The sequence below is a fragment of the Triticum aestivum genome, chromosome 6A (genome assembly GCF_018294505.1).
Source record: "Triticum aestivum cultivar Chinese Spring chromosome 6A, IWGSC CS RefSeq v2.1, whole genome shotgun sequence".
Taxonomy (NCBI): domain Eukaryota; kingdom Viridiplantae; phylum Streptophyta; class Magnoliopsida; order Poales; family Poaceae; genus Triticum; species Triticum aestivum.
The window spans coordinates 21510374-21518035 of NC_057809.1; positions in this window are offsets into that span (position 1 = coordinate 21510374).

Here is a 7662-nt window from a genome sequence, read left to right on the forward strand (position 1 = left end):
AGGTATTGTTGGGGAACGTAGTAATTTCAAAATTTTCCTACGCACACGCAAGATCATGGTGATGCATAGCAACGAGAGGGCAGAGTGTTGTCTACGTACCAACGCAGACCAACTGCGGAAGCGATCACACAACGTAGAGGAAGGAGTCGTACGTCTTCTTCCCGATCCGACCGATCCAAGCACCGTTACTCCGGCACCTCCGAGTTCTTAGCACACGTACAGCTCGATGGCGATCCCCGGGCTCCGATCCAGCAAAGCTTCGGGGAGGAGTTACGTCAGCACGACGGCGTGGTGACGATCTTGATGTACTACCGACGTAGGGCTTCGCCTAAGCACTACAACGGTATGATCGAGGTGGAATTTGGTGGTAGGGGGCACCGCACACGGCTAAGGAATGATCTCAAGGATCAACTTGTGTGTCTTGGGGTGTCCCCTGCCCCCGTATATAAAGGATGAAAGGGGGGAGGCTGGCCGGCCAAAGGAGGGAGGCGCAGGAGGAGTCCTACTCCTACCGGGAGTAGGACTCCTCCCCCCAATCCTATTCCTAATAGGATTCCCCAAAGGGGAAGAGAAGAGAGAGGTGGTCGGCCCCTCTCCTAGTCCTAATAGGACTAGGGAGAGGGGGGGAGGCGCAGCCCTATGTGGGCTGCCCTCTCACATTTCCACTAAGGCCCATGTTGGCCCATTTGGCTCCCGGGGGGTTCCGGTAACCCTCCCGGTATTCCGGTAAAATCCCGATTTCACCCGGAACACTTCCGATGTCCAAACATAGGCTTCCAATATATCAATCTTTATGTCTCGACCATTTCTAGACTCCTCGTCATGTCCGTGATCACATCCGGGACTCCGAACTACCTTCGGTACATCAAAATGCATAAACTCATAATAACTGTCATCGTAACGTTAAGCGTGCGGACCCTACGGTTCGAGAACAATGTAGACATGACCGAGACACATCTCCGGTCAATAACCAATAGCGGGACCTAGATGCCCATATTGGCTCCTACATAGTCTACGAAGATCTTTATCGGTCAGACCGCATAACAACATACGTTGTTCCCTTTGTCATCGGTATGTTACTTGCCCGAGATTCGATCGTCGGTATCCAATACCTAGTTCAATCTCGTTACTGGCAAGTCTCTTTACTCGTTCCGTAATACATCATCTCATAACTAACATCTTAGTTATTATGCTTGCAAGGCTTATGTGACGTGTATTACCGAGAGGGCCCAGAGATACCTCTCCGACAATCGGAGTGACAAACCCTAATCTCGAAATACGCCAACCCAACATCCACCATTGGAGACACCTGTAGTACTCCTTTATAATCACCCAGTTACGTTGTGACGTTTGGTAGTACCCAAAGTGTTCCTCCGGTAAACGGGAGTTGCATAATCTCATAGTTATAGGAACATGTATAAGTCATGAAGAAAGCAATAGCAACATACTAAACGATCGGGTGCTAAGGTAATGGAATGGGTCATGTCAATCAGATCATTCAACTAATGATGTGACCTCGTTAATCAAATAACAACTCTTTGTTCATGGTTAGGAAACATAACCATCTTTGATTAATGAGCTAGTCTAGTAGAGGCATACTAGTGACACTCTGTTTTGTCTATGTATTCACACATGTATTACGTTTCTGGTTAATACAATTCTAGCATGAATAATAAACATTTATCATGATATAAGGAAATAAATAATAACTTTATTATTGCCTCTAGGGCATATTTCCTTGAGTCTCCCACTTGCACTAGAGTCAATAATCTAGTTCACATTGCCATGTGATTTAACAGCAATAGTTCACATCACCATGTGATTAACACCCATAGTTCACATCGTCATGTGACCAACACTCAAAGGGTTTACTAGAGTCAGTAATCTAGTTCACATATCTATGTGATTAACACCCAAAGAGTACTAAGGTGTGATCATGTTTTGCTTGTGAGATAATTTTAGTCAACGGGTCTGTCACATTCAGATCCATAAGTATTTTGCAAGTTCCATGTCTACAATGCTCTACACGGAGCTACTCTAGCTAATTGCTCCCACTTTCAATATGTATCCAGATTGTGACTTTAGATTCATCTGGATCAGTGTCAAAAACTTGCATCAACGTAACCCTTTACGACGAACCTTTTTGTCACGTCCATAATCGAGAAACACATCCTTATTTCACTAAGGATAATTCTGACCGCTGTCCAGTGATCTACTCCTAGATCACTATTGTACTCCCTTGCCAAATCAGTGCAGGGTATACAATAGATCTGGTACACAGCATGGCATACTTTATAGAACCTATGAATGAGGCATGGGGAATGACTTTCATTCTCTTTCTATCTTCTGCCGTGGTCGGGCTTTGAGTCTTTACTCAACTTCACACCTTGTAACACAGGCAAGAAACTTTTTCTTTGACTGTTCCGTTTTGAACTACTTCAAAATCTTGTCAAGGTATGTACTTATTGAAAAACTTACCAAGCGTCTTGATCTATCTCTATAGATCTTGAAGCTCAATATGTAAGCAGCTTTACCGAAGTCTTTCTTTGAAAAACTCCTTTCAAACACTCCTTTTATGCTTTACAGAATGATTCTACATTATTTCCGATCAACAATATGTCATTCACATATACTTATCAGAAATGTTGTAGTGCTCCCACTCACTTTCTCGTAAATACAGGCTTTACCGCAAGTCTGTATAAAACTATATGCTTTGATCAACTTATCAAAGCGTATATTCCAACTCCGAGATGCTTGCACCAGTCCACAGATGGATCGCTGGAGCTTGCACATTTTGTTAGCAAGTCATTTCGTGGGTGGCGTGCAGTGTTCTGCTCAATCCGCTCCAGCAGGCGGTTGGTCTCACGCTTGTTCCTTTCCGCCTCCAGCATTACTTCGGCCAGGGAAGGTGGGTGAGGCAAATTTTCACCTCTAGCTGCATTGGCTTCCCCCTGCTCCGGGGCAGCAGGGTTTCCGCGGGTGTTGACCATCCTAGAAGGAAAACAAGACAACGGTTTAGACAAGGATGGCTCAAACTTAACAGGGAAGTGCAGAATGTAAAGGATAACGCGGAATGCAGAGATGCTCATTCGTATGCCATGGTAATATAAAACTGCCATATATACACCAACGGTCATACTCGTCATACATAGTTTAGTACAAGCCCATGCTACAGTACAACTATGAAGGTAGACGTTACATCTCATCGGAGGCATTCCGAGTTCCTATACATTATTTGTCTACACCTCCGGAATTGATTACACACCAAGTCGTATTCCACAAGTCACACAGGACAGTGGAGATACAACTACTACAATACTAGTGGTACTACTACTAACTCAGATAGCTCCGTAGTAGTCCTCATAGAAGTCACCTCCATAGCCTGGAAGTTCAACGTGATCATCCGGAAACAGATGGTCCTGAGGAGCCTGTGGACCATAGGGGCTAGGATAAGGTCTTGGACCAACAAACGGTGGCCTGCGGGGACCAAGGGGTGGGGTGATGCCTCCCACATCACGCCAATCCACCATGTCTGGCAGAGCTGCTCTCACAGGATACAGATCCCTGGTATGCATACATCCCGCTTGCACCGCGGGTGCAAACCGAGTCAATGTGGCCCAATGATCAGCACGGGTATTAAAGAGCTCCAGCCTCAAGGCCCGATTCTCTCGGTCCTTATCTTCGAGCATCTCAGCGGTGGTACGAGTTAATGAGTCCTCCTGAGTGGAATCAACATAGATAGCCTGAAGATACCCCTGCGCTCCCGGAAGGGAAGCTGGCATGTAACGGAAGTCAGTGTTCCAAAGCAGGCCAGTCCGGACTCGCAAGATGGTCATCATGGAATAGGCAGCATCCTGCATAGCCATCTCAATGGTAACTCCGAGTCCATAGGAACAGTGAAGGGGCTCGGTAGATCCAGGATAGGAAGGAAATATCCTGACGGTGCATAAATACTGGCTTTGATTAAAGTCGCAGAACTGCTCTTCAACAGTGTATTCGGGATACCAACGGTATCCTGTCTCGATCATGACCCGGACCAACATAGCAGTATGACCGGGCACGTCGAGGCACCTGTTCAGGCGAACCACTTGATTTTGAGAACGGTTGGCCATCTGAAAGCACAACCACAAGACAAAGACATCAGAATTCCTAGGGAAAATTGGACAGCATAACGGTTGTAAATGCTCAGAAAAAGATTTGAGACATCCACAACAGTTCACAATACCGCTCAACAGCATCATATCAAGGTTCTGATTCAAATAGCAACGTACTAAAATAGTAGAACTGGACTGGAACTCGTAACAATAATCCTATGAGCTACTACGGACTAGTAACACGTGAACCTGATAGAAGAAGAGAGCCTAGTCCTTAACCCACGTTGAATGAGAAGAGAATGACTCAGATCAGAAGCATAGGGTAAAGGAGTAAAAAGAACCTTACGTTCCCTCCCACAATCAATTCCCTTACATATAACTAAAGCATTTCTAGACTCGACATCGACCAGTTTGGCTGAACGAACCTACAGGCAGTCCGGCTCTGATACCAACGCTGTCAGGACCCCGATTCTAAGCCACATCGATCTAGCCGGTAACACCTCATATCACTTTGCGGCCTCACGCACGGTATCCCACGGGTATCGCCTTACCATGGCCCGAGACCGTTTGCGCCTTTTGGCTCGCGTATATGACAATGTCGCTAGCATCCATATGACCGAGAACCCGGGCTGACATGGCTAGTCGTGAACCCAAAGCGGCACAGACCTATGGAGACAGGCATACATGATTCACAACGAACATGTCGGTCATCAACGAGTGATTCCGGGCTGTAGCACTGGGCTAACAGGACTCCGGGGATCCCGGGCTGTAGCAGGCTAGACAGGACTCCGGAGATCACCGCGTGACATTTCCCCGAAGGGACAGACATAGGGACGAAGTGAAACACATGCCGGCCAGTCAAGTGTCCTGAACACTAGTGCTGGGCTAGCAGGACTCCGGTGAACCGGGCTGTAGCGGACTACTATGGCTCGAGGAGCACTAGACTACATTTCCCCATAAGAAAGGCTGCGAAGGACAAACAACTAGATTGTCGGATCCCACTCATACCAAGCATTTCAATCATACATACAATATTCTCGATATGAGTACATACAACATGGCATCACAACAAAACTCTACAACTCAAGTACTTATTTAAAGGCTCCAGGGAGCCATACATAACATATCCATACAGGTAGGGGTCACATGACCCGACACTCAAGTCATACAGTCATACAAGCACATGCGGAAGCAACTAGTCTGAGTACAGACTCTAGAAAGAAAGAAGGCTTCTCGAAGCCTGTCTATCTACATAGGGCCCTCCATGGCCTGGATCACCACCTGGGTGGCTAGTCACTCGTCGACGTCAAGGTCTACGTAAAACCCATCGGAGGGGGCAGTGTTGTCGTCTGAAAACAATAAATAAGCAAACATGAGTACAAAGGTACTCAGCAAGTCTTACATCAGAACCTACTGTACATGCTCATTCTCAAGAAGGTGGTGGGGTTTATGCAGCAAGCCAGCTTTGACTCTTGGCTAAGCTATCCTACGGAATCTTTTAGCAAAATAGTTTTCGCACACGAGTCCACTACTCACCATCACAATACTCCACCGTGGATCCTCCCTCGTATCCTGCGAGGGGGCCATCCTCGGTACTCACACTTATCTTGAGTCTTTTAGTAGTATCCATTAACTTGTCTATGAACTGTATAGGCAACCAAGTAGTCCTTTATACCCTGCAGGGGTGTACTTCGTCATACACGCTTTCACCGCTTACCGCCGTCTACACGACATGTACTCGGCAACCTTCAAGCGGAAGCCCAGCGAGGGTGTCGGCCACGGCCTACCTAAACACCTAAGCCCCTAGTCCAGGTTATTGCCTATCCAGGTTCCATCCGCAGGGAGTCCGGCCGAGGTTTCCACATACGGCCCCAAACGATGTGAACAGGGTTCCCGAGACACCAAACGGGTGACTCGGTACACCGTGCCACGGTGTATCTACCGCAACATAGCCCACCCCTAGGGTCAGCGCTACGCACGGCCGCCAACACATATCCTACAAACACCAGAAACTATTTGCAACTCCTGGACAGAGTACTAGGGTGGCTAAGAAGCCGAGAGGGTCCATTGGTTTCGGGCCCAATGTACGGTAGTAACTGCATCTTAAACCACACATACAGATCTCAGTTCTTATGGACGGCTTCAATGAAACAACCCACCATGTACTCCTACATGGCCTCTCATCGATACCTTTACCAAAACATGTTCAACACATCCCACATATTACTGGCACAAGCATTTCACTCTAGCCCATCCCCCAGATGAACCAGACCTGACACAACTCTAAGCATAGCAGGCATAGCAAGGTAGGAATCACAAAACATGGCTCAATCAACTCCTACACATGCTAGAGGGTTTCATCTAGTTACTGTGGCAATGACAGGTCATGCAGAGGATAAGGGTTCAACTACCGTAGCACACAACAGTTTGAATCGTGTTGTCTTAATGCAGTAAACAAGAGCAGGAGCGAGAACATGGGTTGTATCGGAATGATCAATGGTTGCTTGCCTGATGGAGTGGTAACGGGATACTGCCCTTCAGTTGGATACTCGTGAATATCCTCGGAGGCAGAACCTACCACGAAGAACACAACCGAGCACAATCAACACATGACGATATGCAACAATATGATGCATGCTATGACATGGCAATATGGATGTGTCTTGAGCTAATGCAACTAGCTATGATTTAAATGAAGTTGGTTTGAGTACAAGATTCAAATTCCAACCCCATATATGATTATTTAAATGCCCTTTATTTGTTTTGTCCAAAACAGAGGACAAACATTGTTCAAACATGCATGAAAATGGTACAGATGGATTCCTTGAATGTTTCTGATAATTTTACATATATAGTTTATCTCATTTGGAGTTATGGTTGAATTTCTATGAATTTTTGAAGTTTTGGGTATTTTCTGGAATTTCCTGAATTATTTTTAAACTAGAAAATGATTTACTGCGTCAGCCTTGCGTCAGCATGACATCAGCAAGTCAACAGGGTTGCCTCCAGGTCAAACCTGACCAGTGGGACCCACTGGTTAGTGACTGATTAACTAACTAAAGTTAATTAGAGCCTGGGCCCACATGTCAGTGTCTATTTAACGTAATTAAGTTAATTAGGACTAACTAAATCTAACACTAATTAAAAAGGGGCCTGGCCCACACGTCAGTCAGTCAGGGGGTCAAACCCCTGGCCAGCAGGGTCAAACCTGCCGGCGACTTGACGCCGGCGAGGCCAGACACGGCGGAACGGCTCGGGTTTCGCCTACAGGCCACCATTTGATGCGTGGTTTCCTCCTACGGGTTCCTGGGAGTGAGGCGCATCCAGAGAGACAAGCGGCAGCAGCTGCGGTGGCCGGAGCTGACGGCGGCGAGCTCTTTAGCGGCCGCCGGAGTTCGGTTGCGCACGGGATCGTGTTTCTGTGCGCAGAAGAGCGGGGCAAGGGGGCTAGGAGGGTGCTACGCATCGCGGGGAGTAGGTTCGACACTCCAGGGTGACCATTTGGTCACCGGAGCATCATCGACAGCGAGCTCGGGCGGCGGCGCACTTCGGTCATCATGGGGGTGAC